The sequence below is a fragment of the Cupressus sempervirens genome, chromosome 5, assembly GCF_028749045.1.
Source record: "Cupressus sempervirens isolate cs-2001-9-10 chromosome 5, ASM2874904v1, whole genome shotgun sequence".
Classification (NCBI taxonomy): domain Eukaryota; kingdom Viridiplantae; phylum Streptophyta; class Pinopsida; order Cupressales; family Cupressaceae; genus Cupressus; species Cupressus sempervirens.
In genome coordinates, this window is record NC_143122.1 from 20,019,673 (window position 1) to 20,041,749 (window position 22,077).

Here is a 22,077-nt window from a genome sequence, read left to right on the forward strand (position 1 = left end):
CTTGAATCTTGGCTAAAAGCACACCTTGAGTGGTAAACAAGGGAGACCACCAAAGGTTTTGTTGGTTCATTGAAAGCCCATCTCTGAACTCATTACCAGCCCAACGAAGCCATGGCTTGATGCCTTCCTAGGATTTCCAAATGCTCTTAGCAACAAAAGTGCCATGAATTTGAATAGGTTCAAAAGTCACAAGAAGGGTTTGAAAGCCAATCCCCTTCCAGGTTGGCTGGTTAATAGGAAAGCTTGAAGAAATGTAGTGCCGTAACAAAATTTTCCAAGCCTCATCGCCAGTGAGAGCTCGTATGACCCACTTAGCACAGAGGGCTATCCCCTGCTTGCAGGTGGAAAGCAATCCAAGGCCACCAGAATCTTTGGGCAAACAATAGAAGTTCCAGGCAACTCTGTGAAAGCCATGATGCACAGCATCTGAGGCCCAGAGAAAGTCCTGGAGAAGATGGTCAAGCTTAAGGTATGAGGCTTTCAAGGGAGCCCAACAAGAAGAATAGTACACATGCATTGTAGCAAGCACTTTGGAGCATATTTGAAACTTTCCTGCAAGTGAAAGGGGCTTAGTGATCCAATATTCCAACTTTTTCTCAATTCGAGCAAGCACAACATTCCACGACTCCATAGGAGATGCTTGAAAAGCAAAGGGAATACCCCAAAATTAAAAAATTTCACCATGTTGGACCCATTTCCACCCATATTGCTGCAACTAGTGAGGGCCTGGCAAAAATGATTGTCGGTAGCAAAGAGTTTTGTGCCATTGGATAGCAGACCCTAAAGCAAGGCAAAAAGTATCCAAACATTGCAAGGCATTGGCAATGCTATCCTTATCCTCAATCAAAGTGAGGAAAGAATCATCTACAAAATGATCATTAACCAGTTGAGTGGTAGACTCAGGTAAAGATATGCCACGCACCAGACCTTGTAAAATGGCATTGGCAAGAAGATAGCCAAAGCCCTCAATTGCCAAAACATAGAGAGAAGGTGCAAGAGGACAACCTTGACGGATAGATCTGAAGAGCCCAAAAGCTTTAGACTGATGACCATTGATGGTGATGCAAGCAGAGACATACCCAAAAAGCATATGCACCAACAATTGAAAGACTGGGCAGAAACCTAAAGCTTGAAGCATAGCTAGAATAAAAGGCCATTCAATTCGGTCATATGCTTTGGCGAAATCAATCTTTAGGAATAGGTCTGCTGTTTGGATTGCTTGGCCCATTCCATACCTTCCCAGACAACAATTATGTTGTCCAAGATATAATGAGACTTGATAAAACTAGTTTGTTGTGGTTGAACAATCTGAGGGAGCAAATGTTGAATTTTAAGAGAGAGGGCTTTGACAATGATCTTGTAGGAGACATTCAACAAATGATGGGCCTCTAGTTGCAAATTTCTTCAGGATTACCAGCTTTAGGTATGAATTTAATATTCCCTTTGTTAATGATGCTGCCCAATGAATTAGAATTGTATGCTTCATGATAAACATGAAGCAAATCAAGGCCAATGTTATCCCAAAGCACTTTGTAGAATTCATAAGGGAAGCCATCACATCCAGGGGCTTTGCCATCAGCCATGGAAATGATAGCTTCCTTTAAGTCTGCAAGTGTTAGCTTTTGCTCACAAAAGACATATTGTTTAGGAGCAAGCCTATTAGGAGTAACATCAAGGCAGGCTTGTAATGCTTGATATGATGCACAAAAGCCTGGAGAATATTCGACAGGTCGGCGAAAACCTGTTGATATTTTCGAATGCGTTAAATACCCACCGTAGAGTGACGAGCCCTCAACACACTAAAAAATTCCTTGGAAGCTTAATCACCGACCTCCAACTAATGGAGATGGGCCTTGATTTGAGTTCCCTGAGCAACATAGCTATCTGCAACCTATTTTTGGCGTTGAAGGTTGGCAAGCCGAACCTAGAGATGCATATCAAATAGATTCATGACAAGAACCTCTAAGGCCATACACAGATCAAGAGTAGTGGCTTCATAAGATCTCCCAAGGTACATAGCTAGCTATCTACTGTAAATACGAAGAAATCTCGTAGTACAGAGGATAGCGTCATTCCACCATTGAATCCATCTAAAATGAGTGTGGGGCCGAGGCTCAAGATTCTAGATATGCAGGATGTGAGCAATAGTTAGCGGATGGGACACATAAGTATTGAGTTAAAACTAGGTTTTACTCGTGCGAGGCTGAGCTGTTTGCCAGGTGATAGAAAAGAGAATGGGGGAGTGATATGACAATGTCACATCAGGTTGGGGAGTGATAGGCATGCATGCTTTTGAGAAAAGGAAAAAAAAAGATTGTGCAAAAATCATAGCCCTGTCAAGTCTCTTGAAAACTCTGTTAGACCCAGCTTGAAAGTTGGACCAAGTATGCCAAATCCCATCTAGGTGATGGTGACTAGCATTAGGATAAAAAAGGCCTAACTTGTTTGACATGTAAAACTAGGCCTCCCATTCACCAACTGCCCATCTAAAGGGCAGAAGGTCTTCCTTGTCAAAGGCCAGCTCAACCATGTTAAATTCCCCACAAAAAACCCATGTCACAGGTTGAAAATGATCCACCAACCAACACCACAGGTGTGAACAATCAACAACATCATTGGGAGCATTCTGAAAAGACAACCAAAAGAATGATTCTGAAAAGACAACCAAAATTCAAACCACCCTATGCAAAGGGTCAGAACCATGTGAACCAATAGAGGAAATTAAATGAGGGGAGAGAAGAGTAACAACACCATCTTGACCAACTTCATGCTGAGAAGCAAAAATGATACTATCTGGCCAAATAACACAAGTTGAGGTAAGAAGAAACCCAACAACTTTAACTTCCTAGAGACAAAGCACATCAAGATCAAACTGACACTTGGTATCATGAACAAAATATTATCTAGGGAGATCTGACAACCCTTGCACATTCTATGAGAGGCAATTCATAGTAACCCAGCTTGCATGTCATCCTTGTCCCCAGAGAGGAGAAGTTGTGTAAAAATGAGGGAGTCTCAAAAGAGTGGTCATCAAGAGCAATGACCCTCCAAAGTTTCTCCCCATTGTCAAAAAATCATCGTGACCATCTACGCTGTGAGACCGGTGTAGTGTTTGTTGGACAATCATTGATGCCACTTGCGATGCTCGAGTCCAAAGAGGGCACAGATCCGGGGTGGGAACACCCACTACCCCTAGCCTCTAGGGTTTAAAATAGGAGGCAGAGGGAGCAATGGAATTGAGGATTCTATGGGTATCTGACTTGAGCTAGATTTACCATGATCCATAGGCAAAGAGCTTGCCTTAGCCACAGTCGAACCCTTCCCTTTTTTCACCATCATAGTTCATTCATCTTTCTTGGCGGCCATAGCAGGCTTGGCTTTCGAAGCAAAGGGACAGTTACAGTCCAACAAGGGACAATCCCCAATCTTATGCTTAGCTAATTGGCACTAATAGTAGGTATTCAGAAGGTTAATGTAAAGCACCTTCTAAGTAAAGGTGGTACCGCCTATTTGGATTTCCACTATATCCTTGAGGTCCCTAGATAGGTCGACCTTAACACAAACCCTATGTTGGGGATGAGCGTTGAAGAACTTGTCCGGTTCAAGGCACACTACTTTGCCGATGGTTTACGCAATAGTGGGTAAAAAGACCAGCAAGGAATGAGAAGCCCAAGGAACTCTACACAAATGGGTACCTTAAGCTTCCAATCATCTGAAACAACAAAATCTTGTGACCAGCATTGAAAAACCAAGAGGGAGGACCCGACAGTCTAGGGGCCTCGCACAAAAACATGTTTAGCTTGGTCCGCATTGCCTAAGCAAGAAAGAAAAAGCCTTTGGTAAGGATTTGAACACCTTCCAAGAAAACACCTAGAGGTGTCCAAACCTTGGAAACCCATTCCCACAACATGCTTCTAGAAGGAGTACAACCCACAAAGTACCCAATGAGGGTTTGTTGTTCTAGCCATGTACATGCACTATCAAACTCCTTGACATTCAAAATAATATTAGGAGAGGAATTACCTCATGAAACACCTTGGGAACAAACTTGTGCGCGTGTTTAGTCAAAGGGTCCATTCTCTCTAGTAGCAACAACAAATCCAACACCAGCATCAAGTGCTGGTTCGGAGAAGACTGAATTCATTATAAATAAAGTTTAATTCCTGCAGTAAATGTGGTATGACAAACTGTGGAAACTAGCAAGGATTCAGACATAGGCCTTACAAACCCTAGGAGAGCTCATCCTTCATCTTTTTAAATTTTGATTAGGTAGTTCAATTGATTTGTTTTCATGATTAATATCAACATCTATAGATATCACATTAGAATCAATAAGGTCTTGAACCATATTTTGCAAGGAAATACATTTTTTAATATCATGGCTGAGTTGATGATTAAATTGATAGACAATTTTTGCATCAAAGAATATATATGGTGATTTGGATGGGTCAACATGTTTAATGGGAGGAACTTTAATCATGTTTGCATTCATTAACTTAAACATTGTGCAAAGATTTAAAAAGTGGAGTAAAAGAAGAGATCCCACTGATGCCTGATAAATTCCAGATAGATTTAGATCTAGCACAACAAATCTTGATAAATCTGGAAGATTTTCTTCCCTGAAAGGTGTATCCTTAGCACAACAAATCTTGATGAATCTTGATGAATAGATTTAGGATACACCTTTCAGGGAAGAAAATGGAAAAATATTCAATGGTAGATGTTTCACATCCAATGAGTTTGGTCATAAGGCCTACTACATTTTTTGGATATTGTTTCACATGTTGGTAGTGTGGACATAAAATTAATGATTGTAGATCTAAGACTAGATGTAACAAAGATGGAGGCAACCCACCTTTAAATGCAACAACTTTGGTCATGTTGCAAATAATTCTAGATCAAGGATTAATCAACCATGTCAGAGCTATGTAAATCAGAATGTTATTCATTATAATTGTGATAATTATGGATATATATCTAAGGATTGCAGATATAACTATGTTGGAATGAGAATGAATGGCTTCTTAGGAAGAATAATGTAAAAAATAATAGTAAGGGGAAATAGTTGCTACTAATGAGGTCAAAAAGGAGATGAACAAAACTTGAGTGATGAAAGAGCAAAATTGATGCATTTGGACAAATTGCTCTGGCTTCTAGTGTGGATCCCTCAGCACTAACTAATTAGTTCATAGGACCAAAAGATGAGTTTTCATCAAATAATCTTATGTTACCCTAAAAGTTGTATCAATCGAAGATGTGATTGTTACATGAGCTAGAGAATTTTATTTCTAATCTATGTTTGGAATCGTAGACAATTTCATAACTATATGATGGATCACAAGAAAAATGTAATTAACTAGTTATAGCAACTTTATGAATGCTAGGGTACAAATGACATACATATACATCCTAAGATCGTGTGGCTAGTTGAGCAAAATGAGATTTAATAAAGAATCAAGCATATGTTTGGATTTCACAAAAAAACCCTAAAATGACGATAAAAGTATTTATCTTTGTAGATTAGAGCATAATGGATACACCATGTATTGATAGTGCACTAGATAATCCTAGGTATGAATTCAAGAAACATCCATTTAAATATATGGAAGAGGATCTGAAAGGCACATTTTTTCATGTGCCCCACACAGTTTTACATGTAGAAGATATTTGTGCATCCATTCATTGTAAACTTGAGGAATCAGGGGATTATGAAACTTGTAAGCAATATGAATCACTGTGCATGGATGGAGCTTTAAAGGATGAGTTCATTAAAGTTGATCATATTAACCTAGCAAAATATATAGACTTTTATGCCTTGGACGAACCATAATGGATTAGAATTATGTTGAGCAGAATCCGTGATTGGTTTTTCTAGATTAGAAACCAACTAGTAAATAACTTGAAAGAGTTAATTCATGTAGTCACTAAATTTAATGCATTCGGTGAAGTACCAACACTAATATCATCAAAAATATATTGTAGGGAAGCTTACTAAATCTAAATGGCATTAGAGAGCCATACCAATAAATGTCACTGAACAACTCGATGCAAAATTTTCTCCAATGATCCTTGGATACAAAGTTTATCAAAACAAACTAATCAGCTCTATTTTTTGCTACCATCTTTCATAGTGCATATAGGATGTTGAAGGAAGGTGCACATGCAAATGTATGTGAAATATAAGAGAGCAACTGATGAAAAATCTTCAGAACATCAAGAAGGGCTTGACACAAATATCCAAATATGGATAACTGATCATCCCTATGTTCTTTTACATAATGAGACATTTCCTTGATATAGAGGTGTTAGAAATAGATAATACTGATAGGGGGTGGGGGAGGGGGTGTGTGAATCAGTATTCTACAAACTTTTTTCCACAATTGAATATTGTTAATTACTTTATAAATTACATATGAAAGTAAAAAAATAATGCTGAATAGTAAATATAACCATGCATAAAGAGAACTCATAACACCATTATTTGTTAGTGAGGGAAACCCTGGCTAAGGGAAAACCCCGATGGGGATGGTACCCATAAGATGATTCACTAAACAAAAGAATCATGTTAAGGATATTGACCCTGTTATGAGTCTGTGAAATACATATAGTGTCTCAAGTCCTTGTTAGAGGACTAGGCCTTGTTAAAAGCCTCAACCTTGTTAGGAGTTGGTAGAACAAATACAATGTATGCAAGAAGAGCCCACTAGCCTAACATGCAATATACAATTAAGTTTCTTCACAAGAGTAGGTATACATACAATACTGTCTTACTAATGTATCTCACACTTGATTTGATCATACATCAAATTTCATGTCACATAAGATTCATGTATCATATAAGCTTTCTTCTCAATCGTTCGCATCACATTCACTTCACACTTTATCTATGCAAGATTTGATCTTTACTTATATCTCACAAACTAATGAATCTCTACTTAGTCAACCTTAATGATTTTACATGCTTGACCAAATATAAAAATGACTTTGGGTAAACATCTAAGATGCCAACCCATCATGACTTAATAATTATTTTATCACTAAAATAATTCCTTAAGTCATACAATCCAATTCTCTGATATGCTTAGTTATGTTCTTTTAAATACTTGAACTGGTAGCTTGACTATAACTTGTGCTGTACCATCCATATAGGTCTACACACTAACATATGTTATCACCACATTGTCATCTATTGATCCTTAACTGGGCATGCCCTAATTTGAACTCAGTTGTCTGTACTTGCTGTATCTATCTCTATAATGTTGCAATTTGTATACCACTTAGACAATTTCCTAAATATGATTGCATAAATAAAAAACTAAATACATGTTGCCATAAATGACAATACTTCAGATATCTAACTAGCCATATTGCCAAAAATCTCCCCCTTTGGTATTGATGGCAACATTTGGGAAAGTTGGATAGGTCCCAAAATGATGTCATACAAAAACGAATACAAAAGATTATTGAATCATCTTAAAATGGAAGCACTTCCATATTAAGATTATTTAGCCCTCTAAGTGAGTGGTCAGTGGTCATGTCAATCACCTTAAATAGGTCTTTGCATGAATCTAGCTATTTCCCCTTTGTTATGTTTCTCTCTCTATTTACAGCCTATTTCTAACAAATTTCTTTGTGAAACTAAGGACTTTGACTTTCTGGGTCAAGGATGACATGAAAAGGGTCAAGGTTGACCTCGACCCTGACCTAGGTCAAGGATGACCTTGACCCTGATCTATGGCAGGGTCAACCTTGTCCCTTACCCTAGGTCCAATTTTAGAGTTCTAGAAATTTTGGGATATTGGGCTTTAGAAAGTTCCATTCTACCATTTTTGGGTCGGCTGTATCGGGTTTTAGAGTGGTAGACTCTTAAATTGCATTTAATCTATGTCCATTTCTAGGGGTTAAGGTTAATTATGATTTAATGCTCCCATATGATTTAATGCTCCCATGTAGGCCTTCTCTAGAAGTTTGTGCCCTAGATCTCTATATAATAAAGCCTTCTTCCCTCATTTTGACATCCACGATCCACCATCCACTTACTATGAGAGCATACACATTTGAAGAACTATTATCATGCACATCCGTTATTCTATGAAGTGAAGATCTACTATCCATCAAGCATTCAAGCATTCTATTGGTGTAAATAAGTATTTACTTATTACACTTACTTTAAGTTTACTTAGGCTTATGCATTATTTATTTATTTTGCATTGTTTTATTTGTGAGACACTTAGGAGTTTGTACACTCTTGTGAGTTGTCATGATGACATCACAGGGGTCCGCAACTCTTTTAAGCACATGTTGTCTACAACACAGGAATTGTATCACTTATTTTAGTAGAGTAACATGAACACTAATGTATACAAAGCATTTTCAATACTAAAAACAAGTAAACACTTATGATAGGACCGATTTGTTATCATCAAAAATGGAGGCAAACCAAGAATGGTAAGCTCCAAATGGTATAACACAATGATGCAATCGATTTGTCCTTGATTTTAGGAATGTATGCTCACAAGTTATGCTTTAAGCTTAGATGGATGGATGGAGTGAGTGAGGCAAGGTTTCAACAATGGAGTCATGGAGTGATTCCAACATTATAATGGCATTTTGGTAGTTTATGAGCTCTAAAAATTGCATTATAACTTTGCATGGAGGATGATTATTTTAGTGAAGGAGGGAGGTTCAATTTATAGGCCAAGGGTTGGAGGAATAGAGGGCCAAGATGCAAGGATGGCAAGATGGTGAGGGAGGGCTAGGATGCACTCAAAGGGGAACACATGGATTGTGCTTGTTTAGCACCAATCAGGGAGTGAAACATGTCACAAGGTCATTGGGTGGAGGAAAGGGAAAAGATGAGTCAACAAAGGAGGCTCAAGGCCTTAAATGGCCCTCATAATGGCTTGTAAGAGCTTTCAAGAGCATGTAAGAACATTGAAGGCTTTGTGGTTGGGATAAAGTTTTATGGTTGGGATAATTTGAGGGAGGAGACTTTGTTTTGATTTAGGAAAGTCTTAAGCTCACTTAGGGAATGTGACAAGGTTAGGGGGGGGATTAGGCTTGGGTTAGGATTAGATTAAGGATGTTAGAGATGTGCAAGTGGATGGCATTCATGAGGGTGGGTGAGTTAGTGGCTAAGCTAGGTTAGTATGGGTGGATGGGGTGGATTAGGCTAAATGTAGGATTAAGGATAGGTTAGGGGCTATTAGATTTGAGGGTTTTATTTATTAAAGTGATTTGTTATAACAAAAAATGGAGGCAAACCAAGAATGGTAAGCTCCAAATGGTATAACACAATGATGCAATGGATTTGTCTTTGATTTTAGGAATGTATGCTCACAAGTTATGCTTTAAGCTTAGATGGATGGATGGAGTGAGTGAGGCAAGGTTTCAACAATGGAGTCATGGAGTGATTCCAACATTATAATGGTATTTTGGTAGTTTATGAGCTCTCAAAATAGCATTATAACTTTGCATGGAGGATGATTATTTTAGTGAAGGAGGGAGGTTCAATTTATAGTCCAAGGGTTAGAGGAATGGAGGGCCAAGATGCAAGGATGGCAAGATGGTGAGGGAGGGCTAGGATGCACTCAAAGGGGAACACATGGATTGTGCTTGTTTAGCACCAATCAGGGAGTGACACATGTCACAGGGTCATTGGGTTGAGGAAAGGGAAAATATGAGTCAACAAAGGAGGCTCAAGGCCTTAAATGGCCCTCATAATGGCTTGTAAGAGCTTTTAAGAGCATGTAAGAGCATTGAAGGCGTGGTTGGGATAAATTTTTATGGTTGGGATATTTTGAGGGAGGAGACTTTGGTTTGGTTTAGGAAAGTCTTAAGGTCACTTAGGGAATGTGACAAGGTTAGGGGGGGGATTAGGCTTGGGTTAGGATTAGATTAAGGATGTTAGAGATGTGCAAGTGGATGGCATCATGAGGGTGGGTGAGTTAGTGGTTAAACTAGGTTAGTATGGGTGGATGGGGTGGATTAGGTGAAATGGAGGATTAAGGATAGGTTAGGGGCTATTAGATTTGAGGGTTTTATTTCTTAAAGTGATTTTAATAAATTTGGGATTTGGAATTAGATAGGAGAATAGGATTAATTGATAAATAATGAGTTATTTGTTTTATCAATCAGGACTATAGATGATTAATTGAATTAATTAGCTAGGGGATGGCAAAGGATTAATTAAATAGGAATTTAATTAATGATGCCTTTAGAGATAGCTAAATAAGATTACCAAAGTGGTGTAATCAAATTTAGGTGTCTACATTTTTCCTTGCTTTGACATAGTGTTGAGACAACACTATTTCAATGAAGTTCGAATGGAGATGACATGAGGAAGATGCTTTAGCAACAAGGTTGCCCTAGTCTCGGATAAGAAGAGGAGAGACTAGACTTAGAGATGCCCCCTCCAGAAGATGGCAGGGAGAGAAGACGAGGCTCGGCGGTTTCTTGAAAAGCACAAGAATCCAAGATAAGCAAGGAGACTCAGATTGGAAAACAGAAGGTGCTAAATTAGCTCAGACTCTCACGATGGGAGAATGATAAAGGAGAATCAGATGCACAAGAGCAGGCAAGCTTAAGGCTTTCCAGGATTGGGGGGGAGGAGGGGGGTGAAGGGGTGGAGCGCGATAAAAAAGAATCCAAGATAGGGAGAAGGATGAGGGGATTATAAAGCTGAGGCAATAGGATTTCAAAGAGTCAAATTGGCGGAAGATGGGTTTTGAAGATCCCTAGGACTAGGATTGTGGATGTTGAAAGATGAGGCTTGGTGGATTGATTGGATTGGTGGATCCCTAAGACTAGGATTGTGGATCCCTAAAGCTAAAAGTGAAGATTGATTCAAAGAGATACTGATGCATAAACTAGGGTAGGAGAGATAGATGATGGATATGGATGGGGGATAATGTAGATGAAGGGAATTCATTAAAGCTTTTTGAGCAGGGGGATACTTCAAAGAGAAGTACCACCATGTAGTTGAGCACTAGATTTGCTATAGGAATGTTGGTTAATTGCCAAGGTTACCAAGAACATCAAGGCCATGTCACCAACCATCCAGAGGACTAATGAATTGACTCAAAAAAATACGCAAGGATTGCCTCAACATCACACATGAGTCTTGGAAGAATCAGAGTGGAACTGACACTAGGTAACCCACAAGCAGAAAAGAAAATCAAACAAAAGACTTGATCAAGACCTTACGCTCAGATTGCCCCATTCACAGTATACCATGATATGGAAGATCGTGGCAACCTTGAGGAGGGAAAAAAAAGATTGCTTGGAAAAGATACTTCAAGACCCAAAGGGAAGATTCCAAATCAAAAGAAAGCAAAAATCCAAAAGAGAACCGTTTGCCAACAAGATGGGTAGGATGAGGTACTAGCAGACCAAGATCAGACATGAGGAAAGCTATATCCTACAAGGATCTATCAGAGAGCACCTAAGCTAATGGATCTGGATGAGTGATGCATCTAGCAAGCTAAACTAAGAGGATAACACTTTGGTGATAGGAGATCTAGCTAAAGGATGCATTGGAATAGCTAACCAAGGGTTGTGTGATGTGTGCAAGATGCTGATCAAGGATGAACTGACATGAAAGCTGGATAGATACAATGGTACTAAGCTAAAGAGGATGTACAAGCTGATGGACCAAGATATGGTACAAATGTACAAGGTTGTTCATGTTTTGATTTTTGTGAGATGGAAATGTTTTAGAGTGCGTTGGATGGATAGTTGGAGTTGATAGGCAGATAGGTAGATGGTTTGCGAAAAGCTTAAGTGAAAATGGGATTCTTTGTGTGCACGTGATAGGATACAAGCTTTGGCATATAATACAAGTTGGAATATGGTACAAGTTGTGGACAAGATTTGGATATACAAGCTATGATACAAGGGATGATACAAGATTTACAAGCTGGGGTACAAGATTTACAAGCTGAGGTACAAGATTTACAAGCTGTACAGGAGGTATTTACAAGCTTGATTAGATTTTGGATATTTGATTGGAACACCAAGAGAACAAGCAGGTGTTTTATGGGATGGTGAGTGAATGGATGAGGGATAGGATAGTGATAGATAATGGATTAGTTTTAGTACACAAGGCACCTATCCAAGGAGCTTGAATTGCCAAGTTTTCACCATTGGACGCTTATTTCTCTTTACTATTTTTTTATATTTTTCAAAAGATGGGTATACCAAGGATCTTCAAGCATAAAACTTCTTGAGATGAATGATGATAGTAGGATCATTCAAGAGTTCTCCTTCTAGTGTAGATAGCTGATAGGCTTCGGAGCCAAAGGATGCAGTGACAACATAAGGACCAAGCCAAGTAGGTTCAAACTTGCCTTTCTTTTCTCGATCTACTTGGACTTTCATGTTTTCTTTGAGGACCATGTCGCCTGGCTGAAAGTGTTGTGGAAGCACCTTCTTGTTGAAATTCCTTTTGAGATGAGTATGATAGACTGTGAGATGATCATAAGCTTGTTGTTGCTTCTTGTCTAAGAGATCTAGTTGGGTGAGTTTGGCTACTCTGTATTCTTCATCTGATATTTGCCCTCACAAAGACATGCACAAGGAGGGAAGTTTAACCTCTATGGGTAGTACCGCTTGGACACCATAGACTAGGGAGTATGGAGTTGTTCCTGTGGATGTACGAAAGGAGGTTTGATAGGCCCATAGGGCTGGATTTATTTGTAGGTGCTAATTGCCGCCGAAATCATTGACAACTTTCTTTAGGATTTTGAGGAGGGTTTTGTTAGTTGCTTCTGCCTGGCCATTACCTTGTGGGAAATATGGGCTAGAAAAGTGGTGATGGATGCAGAGGGAAGTGCATAATTCTTCCATGTTGAGATTTTCAAAGTTACCTCCGTGGTCAGTGAAGATGGTGGATGGGATGCTGAAGCGGCAAACAATGTGGTACAAGATAAACTTGGAGACCTGAACTCCTGTACCTGAGACTAGGGGAACTGCATCTACCCACTTAGTGAAATAGTCTGTAGCTATTATTATCCATTTATGTCCATTAGATGAGAGAGGTGTGATAGTTCCAACTAGATCAAGGCCCCAACAAGCCAGAGGCCAAGGTGGTGCAATAGGCTGTAGATCTTATACTAGAGCGCGCACAAGATTTGCGTGCTACTAACATGGGAGACACTTTCTGACAAAGTCATAGGAGTTTTCTTCAATGGTAGGCCAATAGTAGCCTTCTCTAAGGGTTTTTTGTGCTAGGACAATACCACTCGTGTGGGCACCACAAAGTTCAGAGTGTACTTCTTTTAACACCATCACGGCTTCATTTTCATCTAAACATTGAGAGAGAGTATCGTGATAACCCCAATGATATAGGGTATTGGCTATGATAACATAGTAGAATAATTTTTGGATGAGGTTCTGGTGTTGGGTACGTGTGAGATGAGGGGATATGATACCATCGTTAAGGTAAGCGTGAATCTCATGGTACCAAGGGGATTGGGGACCAACCAAGATACAAACACGATTTGAATCCCCATTCGCATAGGCGGGTGTGAGGAGCTGTTCGACTAAAAAATCATACTACGTAGCTACTTGGGGAATTTCCAAGAGCGAGCCGATAGTAGCCATAGCATCCACTGCCTTGTTCTGCATTCGAGGCACTTGTGTAAACTGAAGTTTTGTAAAATGCTGCGTTAGCTGATCAACTAGCTCTTTGCAGGTTAAGAGCTTTTCGTCTTTGGTTTGATATTTATTGAGGACTTGCTTGATGATGAGTTGAGAATCACCAAAGATTTGTAACTCAGTAATGTTCCATTCTGCGGCTATCTTTAATCCTGCTATGAGAGCCTCATATTTAGCTATATTGTTGGTGCTAGAGAACTGTAGTTTAAAAGCCTTTGGAATGTAATCTCCTTGAGGTGTGACCAACAATATTCCTGCCCTTGATCCATGAGATGTATATGAGCCATCAAAATAAAGTTTCCATGGGGGTTGTTCTTCAATTAGGCAGATATGTTCATCTGGAAATTCTATGATCAAAGGATATGCATCTATTAGAGGTGCATCAGCTAGGTGATCTGCTATAGCTTGCCCTTTGATTTCCTTTCTGTCCATATACTGGATGTCAAATTCGCTAAGGAGCATAACCCATTTGGCCAAATGGCCTGTAAGTGCTGTTCTAGAGAGCATATACTTGAGAGGGTCTATCTTGGAGACTAGTTGGATGGTATGACTTAGCATGTAGTGGCGAAGCTTTTGAGTTGAGAAGACAATTTCCAAACAAGCTTTTTCCATAGGAGTATAATTGAGTTCATAACCAACTAGGGTTCTACTAATGTAGTAGATGGCTCTTTCTCTGTTGTAGTCATCAAGTTGTGCTAGCAGTGCCCCTAGAGTAGTAGGCATTGCTGATATGTACAAGATCAAGGGATGATCAGGAATTGGTGGAACCAAGATAGGGGGATTGGCAAGATACTGCTTGAACTGATTGAAGCTGCATTGACATAAAGGATCCCACTTGAAGTTTTCATCCTTCTTTAATAAATGTGCAAATGACATACACTTATCTGCAAGCTGGGAGATGAAGCGTCAGATGGATTGAAGCTTTCCTTGAAGAGTGCAAAGTTGTCGTAGTGTCTGGGTAGGAGGCATGTCTAAGATAGCCTTGACCTTCTTGGGGTTGATCTCTATACCTCATTTAGAAACTATAAAGCCTAGAAGCTTGCCAGATGTGACCCCAAACACACACTTCTTGGGATTTAACACGAGATGATACTTGGCTAACCTATCAAAGACTTTCTCCAGGTCAGCAAGATGATCCATGAAGGTATGAGATTTGACCAAGATATCATCCACATAATCCTCCAAAATTCTATGAATGAGATCATGAAAAATGGATGTCATAGCTCTTTGATAGGTAGCCCCAACATTCTTTAGGCCAAAAGGCATCATGTTGTAACAAAAGGTTCCCCAAGGGGTAGTGAATGCTGTCTTATGCTGATCCTCTTCTGCAATCTTGATTTGATTGTACCTAAAAAATCCATCCATGAGGAACAAAATTTCATGTCCAGCTGTAAGATCTACAATCATATCTATGTTGGGCAAGGGAAAATCATCTTTTGGACAAGATTTGTTAAGATCTTTGAAATCAGTGTAGATTCTGATGTCATCGGAAGGTTTAGTAATGGGAATCATGTTGGAGATCCACTTTGAGTAGTTGATAGGCCGGATAACCTTAGCAGCTAACATTCTTTCTAATTCAGCTTTGACTAGTAATGCTACCTTGGGGTACATTTTTCTAAGCTTTTCTCTGACGGGCTTGATCTTTGGATTGACGACAAGATGATGAACTACAAGCTTTGGATCTAGCCCTGGCATGTCTTGATATGACCATGCAAATCGACCAATGTTCTCTCGTAAGATCTCAAAGAGGAGATCAGCTTGGTCTTGCGATAGGGATGCATCAATGTGAACAAGTCTAGGGATCTCTGAAGAACTGATGTTGACTTCTCTAGTATCCTTAATTAGAATAGAAGACACCTTTGGTTGATTATCTTGAGGAGGCAATGCTAAATCCTCATGTTCTACTTGTGTCTCTAGATTTTCTTGCTGAGGGATTCTCTTCACTGCCTTGGCTAGTCTCGGATTCACCTTAGTTCCAGTTTTGGGTGTATCAGAACTAAGTTGGGGATTTTTGCCAAAATACCCCTCAGGATCTAGCTTATAGATATAGGCAGAATCTGACTTTGTTTGCTTGTGAGGAGTTTCAGCTCCCATGAATCTCAGAAGTGCTTCCTTTGATGTGAACTCATTAATGTGTATGCTGCTTGGAGAACAGTGTCTCTAAGGAAGATTTGGTTTGGGATATTATCCTAGGCTCTCTTTTCAACTTCCTCAGGAATGTCTTCGATTTTGACAAGGTGGTGGTTGATGTTTGAAAAAGCATGACCGTTCTCATTGGTGCCCCCAGTTGTGGGTATGCCAAAGCCAAGACCTGACTTCGATTCCCACTTGTGTTCATCAATGGGGCACTGCATGCCTCTTTCTTTTGGTCCTAGACCACCACCTTGATAGTTCCATTTGTCAGTGATGAGCTTATGTTCTTGGGGATACTTCTGGCTGAAGTGATCAAGGCATGCTTGATTTCTTGGAGGTGCATCTTTATGTAACCAATTGTTGATACCTGGAGTGAGCTCCTCATGAAGAGGGATTTTTGAGGATACAAAGGTTGTTGGGCCAAACTGTTTATATCAAGGAGGTGGAATCTCCTTAGCTTTGTGATATGTCGATCGTCCATGGGTGTGTGGATCAAGTGGAAGTGCCCTGACAACAAATGCATCTGACAGAGTATACTCTCCACAACCTTTGTTATTGATCTGCACGGTAGATAGGGTGGAGGTGAGGATGGTTTTTGGGTCATTACAAGTGTGGGATGAATTGACGATGGCTGTGCCGATATCAATTCCAGGGCAATGGTTTGCATATGAAACTTCAACTGCATTGTAGTAAGCAAAGGGTTCTGGATCGGCATGGATGGTTACCTCAGTACCCTGATGCAAAAATTTGACGCACTGATGGTAAGTGGATGGAACGACTTTCATGGCATGGATCCATGGGCGACCGAGGAGGATGTTAAATGGTAGGTTTAGATCAATAATGTGGCAGAGTGTTTCTTGGATGACTAGCCCAACCTTGATTGGCAGAAAAATAGTTCCTTCTGTGGTTCTTTCCAAGTTGTCATAAGCTTTGATGGTGATAACCTCATTGATGATATCTGCCTCAGTATATGCAGCTTGTTTTATAAATTTTAGAGTACAAATATTCAAGGCTGATCCATTATCTATCATTACTCTTTTTACAGAAAAATTGGATACCATGATGGCTATGTGAAGCAGAAGGGTGTGATCTGGCTTGACCACGGGTATGTCAGTGGGTTTGAATGATTGGGCACATGAGGAGGATAGGTGTCCAATGAGATTATGAAAATTAGTAGCATTGATATCTGAAGGGACATGGGATTCTATGAGAGCACTGTCAAGGATATTTTTGTATACAGGACTAGTGCGGAGAAGGTCTAAAATGGAGATTTGGGCTGGCATGTTCTTGAGGTGTTCCAAGATATTGTATTGGTTTTTGGACGGAGCTGATGATACTACTACGGTTGATAGTGCTGATGGGACTGATGGGGCTGCGATGTTCAATTGCGCTCTTCGAGTGGTGACTATACACTTATTGTTTGGGCCTTGGATATTGATAGCATTGACAGAAGGCTCTTTTTCAAATATACAATCGATAAGGCTACCATAGTCTATGTAGGATGAAGTGTGGTCATTGTTCTTCCCATGCTATTGGTTTGGCTAGCAGTTATTCATATTGTTGTTGTTGGTTTGGATAGGTGCTTTTCCAAGATTTTGGTTGTTGTGAGGAGGAAAAGCATTTTGATAGATCTGTAACCCTGCATTGGGAGAGGTTTGGGCACCAACGGTGATTTCTTTCCGATCAATGAGGTCCTGCACATAATCTTTCAATTTCATGCATCTGAGGGTGGTGTGATCTTTTACCCTATGAAATTTGCAGTACTCATTGTCTTTGTACCATGTAGCTTTGGATTGGCCTGGGTCAATTTGCTGGGTAGGAGGAAATTTGATGAGGTTTTCCTTAGTCAATTTCTCAAAAATGACATCCAATGGCTCACCAAGGGGTGTATATTTTCTAGGTGTAGGTTGGAACTTAGGCTTTGGTCTTGTAGCTACATTGATGGTATTAGCTTGATTGCTAGACCCTTGAAAGTTGGGTCTTGGATTGTGGCTTTGATAGATTTGGTGATTCTACTATTGGTGGTTGATAGCTTGTTGATTTTTTGGTTGATACGGTGGGTTGGACTGATTTTGGGAAGGATCAACAATATTCACATGTCTCCTATCGGTAACCCCATCTGTTGCAATGTGCTTGTTTTTGTTCCAATACCTAGACTTGTCATTGGAATGTGATTGATTTTGGTTGGCCTCCTTGTAAATCTTGACCACACCATATTTAATGAGTCCTTGCTCAAGGATCATTCCTTTTTCTTTGATATCTTTGTAGGTCTGCAAACAGTTCATGGTCATGTGGTGAACCAAGCTAGGATGGTCATTATCAATAAACATTTTCACCAAATGGTGCTCTGGCAAGGTGCAAGATATGTAGGTGGTAAGGGTTTGCCATCTTTGTAGATATTCAAGAAGGCTTTCTCCACCTTTTTTCTTAGTGTGGACAAGATCAACTACTGATAGCTCTATTTCAACAAGATGGGCATATTGGGCTACAAATGCCTCAGACAATTCAGAAAACTTTTTAATTGTGCCATATGGGATTCTATAAAACCATTCAAGAGCCGGTTTAGCCAAGCTTTTGGGAAAAAGATGCAAGAGGAAGACGTCATCGTATGCCAATTCTTGGTAGTGCATGTAATATTCTTTGATATGTGTGATAGGGTCTCCTTTTCCTCTGAATTTGTCAAACTTGGGTATCTCAAAGTATTTGGGAAATGGTGTCATGGTAATGGCTCTGTCAAATGGGCAAGGACACACATTCTCAAACTTGAAGGTTTTTAGATCATTTCCCTCCTGGATGTTCTTCAAAGTTGTCTTCATGGCTTCCCATTCTAAATTGATAGGTGATGGCTAGGGTGCCCCCAATGTAGGAATGCCCTGAGGTAGGTATGTGCTAGATGGGGCAATGGAGCATGGATGGCTTTGAGGTATGGGTTGGTAGGGATTGTACATTTGTTGGGCAACTGAATGGTGAATGGTGGGTTGCTAAGGTGGAGGTGGCACATATTGTTGCATGTGTTGTGAGGCTTGTTGCTGGTGTGGGATTTGGGATAGGGATTGAGGGATGTAGGCTAGCTATGGGATAAATGGATTTCTTTGTGGAGGTAAGGTATAAGATGGTTGTGAAGCTTGGGGAAAGGATCAGGCAGCTTGTGGAACTTGACTTTGGATTTGAGGAGTTTGACCAATATATGTGGGTTGTGCCCCCATTTGGGAAGGTATCTGCATGGCAAAAGAGGCCAAGTAATTGGTGCTTGGTGGTGGTGGATTTCCTCCTAGAAGTGGCTAGCAATAGGAGGTAATGGATTAGTTAGTGGTGGAGGAGGTGGTAATTGAAAGCTTGGAAATAGAACTGATGGGGTTTGATAGCTTGGTGGCTAGATTTGAAAGCTTGGTAGAGTGGTGGCAGGAGCTTGGGTCACTTGAGAGCTTGGCAGAACATTGGTAGTAGCTTGTGGGGTTTGATAGCTTTGTGGAGTGAGGGTAGTAGCTTGTGGATTTGTGGCTGATGGCACTGAGCTCCAAGGACCTAGTGGAAATGATGGAATTGTGCTCTGAGCTGAGGTAAACAAGCTGGGGGTGATGAAAGGTTGATTACTTGGCCCCATGGGTGGAATCTTGGTTGTATATTGCTGAGGTTGGCCAAAGATACTAGCACTGATTTGGGAGATGGGTGGATTTGGAAGGCTGGGTTGGAGAGTAGCAACAACAATAGTGAAGGGAGTGAATGATGAGGTGTTTTGGGTGAAGGGGGTTTGGGATGGAGTGGTATGGACCAATGGTGGAGTGGTGGTGGTTGGATTGGTTTGCAAAAGGGAGATTTCAACTTGAGTGGAGGCTGGTATGTTTGGGTCTATTGGATCATATGGGATGGGTTGAGGCTCTTCTTTTGGCACATATTGAGGATAATTTGAATCATAAGAGCCTATGGGTGGTGGGAGTTGTACAAACAATGGGTGAGATGGATCTGATAAGGGAGGAGGTCTTCCAAAGTTGAAGGCTCCTATGTTGTCCCTTCGAAAGTTAGCCATGATTGTTTCTTTGTTCTTGTCTATAATGACATTCACCAATACTACATTTCCTGGTTGGTTCATGAAAGCTTCAATGTCAGTAGGTGATGGTATAGTGTTCTCTGGGCTGAAGGATGGTTGAGTGTTCAAGGGGAGTGATGCTGTTTGATTCAAATGATAGGGCTCCATTGTTTCCTTCTTCTTCTTGGCTAAGCGAGTGACGGGTGGCATGAAAATGCAGAATGTTCCTAGGGATGAGATGCAATAATGCTGATGGATGCAAAAGGGGAAGGCTTTTCTATGCAAATGATTTCCTAGGTTGAGGCAAAGCTATATGACAAACTTGAGGAGGATTGCGTTGGGGATTCTAACTTCAAAGATATGTTGTCAAAGCATGAAAGGCCTGCTTTCCTATGTGCAAGCTTGGTGGTGATTGTGTCAACTTTAAGGATAGACTGATAATCCTTTAGGAAAAACATGAGATTGACCACTTGTGGATCCCAACCTTTGGCTCAAGGTGATGAGGGATAACAAGTGACAAAGCTAGATTACCCTAGACAAAGCTCTATCAAAGGGATAACTTTGTGAGGCTGGTGGATTTGCAAAATGGTAGGAATGGAAAACCTTTGGCAAGGTGACAACAATTTTGAAGGCTTGGATGTGAAAATTAGGCTTTTGGGATGCTAGCTAGGTTTGAGGGGATTGGTTTGGTTCTAAGGCAAAGATCTAAATGAGATGGATGAGCTAAAATGCTTAATGGGATAACCTAGAATGGCTGACTTTCCTACAACGATGACTCTAAAGTGAAACTTATGCAAGAAGATGTGGAGAAACAAGGGGGCCTAATCATAGAAATCATGCCTAGTTGGTAAGACATACGTAGGGTTAACTCCTAGATGCTTGCTAAATCTGATAGTGCGATCTAACTGGGAGTCTTGACAAGTTTCATCGACAGCTTTTTCTTTTACTTTGTGGAGTTTGGCAATGCGAGGGCTTGGTGTTACTTCCTTTCTCTTGGCTGAAATTTCTTGGTATACTTGAGAGGGCTTGAGTTTGGCTTTGTGAAACTTCTATTTGAGTTTGGGTTGTTCTAACATAAATTCCTTAATCTGTTTGGCTTTGAGAGATCGTGGTTGTTTTGCTTCAACGTGTTCAACTTTTGAAATAGGCAGTGACTACGCTAAGTGTTCCCTAAGCTAGGATTGACCAAGTTTGGAAAACATTCATTCAACAAGTAGAAGATCAAGCAATAAATAGGAACAACCAGATAGAAGTTTTTGATTCTCAGAATGTGATACTTACGCCATGGAGTGTGTATGTTCTACAAATGTTTCGATCAGTCACTTCAAACACATTAACATCCTAGATGGTTGTCTACAAGGATGACAATTGGTTTAGCTAGGGAGTCCTCGATATACCCAAGGTACATGAGGCCCAAATCCATAGATGAAACCAAAACAATGTCACATAGCCGAGAGGAGCGGTAACCCACTTCTCCTCTTTGACTTCTCAAGAGTATAAAGTTCCTTGAGGCTTAGCCCGAGTGACAAAATCTTGATCTCAAGAGAGGTGTCTTTGGATTCACTTCCCGATCTTTATACTCCACTGGAACACTAGAGTTGAGGTCGTCCCAAGGGGTGATGAAATCCCCAAGCAGGCCTCCTAAAATTTAAACAAAATTTTGGATCCTAATCTCATGCACCCAAGATGGCCTTGAAAGATGACAAGGGGAGAGAAGACTTGGATGATCTTGGGCTAAAAGACAGAGTTCTTTTCCAACTGACGCTTAAGTTTTTTGATCTAGACCTTGCAAGCACTCATGTTTAAGATACAATGTTTATTCCAATTTTGAAGTGTCAACAAAATAAAATGTGATCAAACAATGAAAGCAAAAAGAAGAGTTAGGGTCAACACAAGAAAACTCGCGTGCCCAAAGGCCCTCCACGTCAAGTATCGATTGATTTTCTTTAAGGCATTCAAGATTGAGTGTGAGTTTGTTTTAAGTCCAAAATAAAGATGTGCAAAATATGATTATCAAGCGCGCGCCCGAAGGCCCTCCACGTCAATTGATTTTTGTTCAATTTCAAAGTCCAAATTTGAAGTGTGATCAATCTAATCTAAATTTGTTGACATTCACAAAATCTTATAAGTTTAAGACAAACCCTCAAAAAGTGAATTAAGTAGAATTTGATTATGGAACACTTAACACTCTCTTAGGTGGACCCATCCCCATATATGGCGCTGAGATTGCAACCAATGGTTAGAATGATGGGTGATTAAAG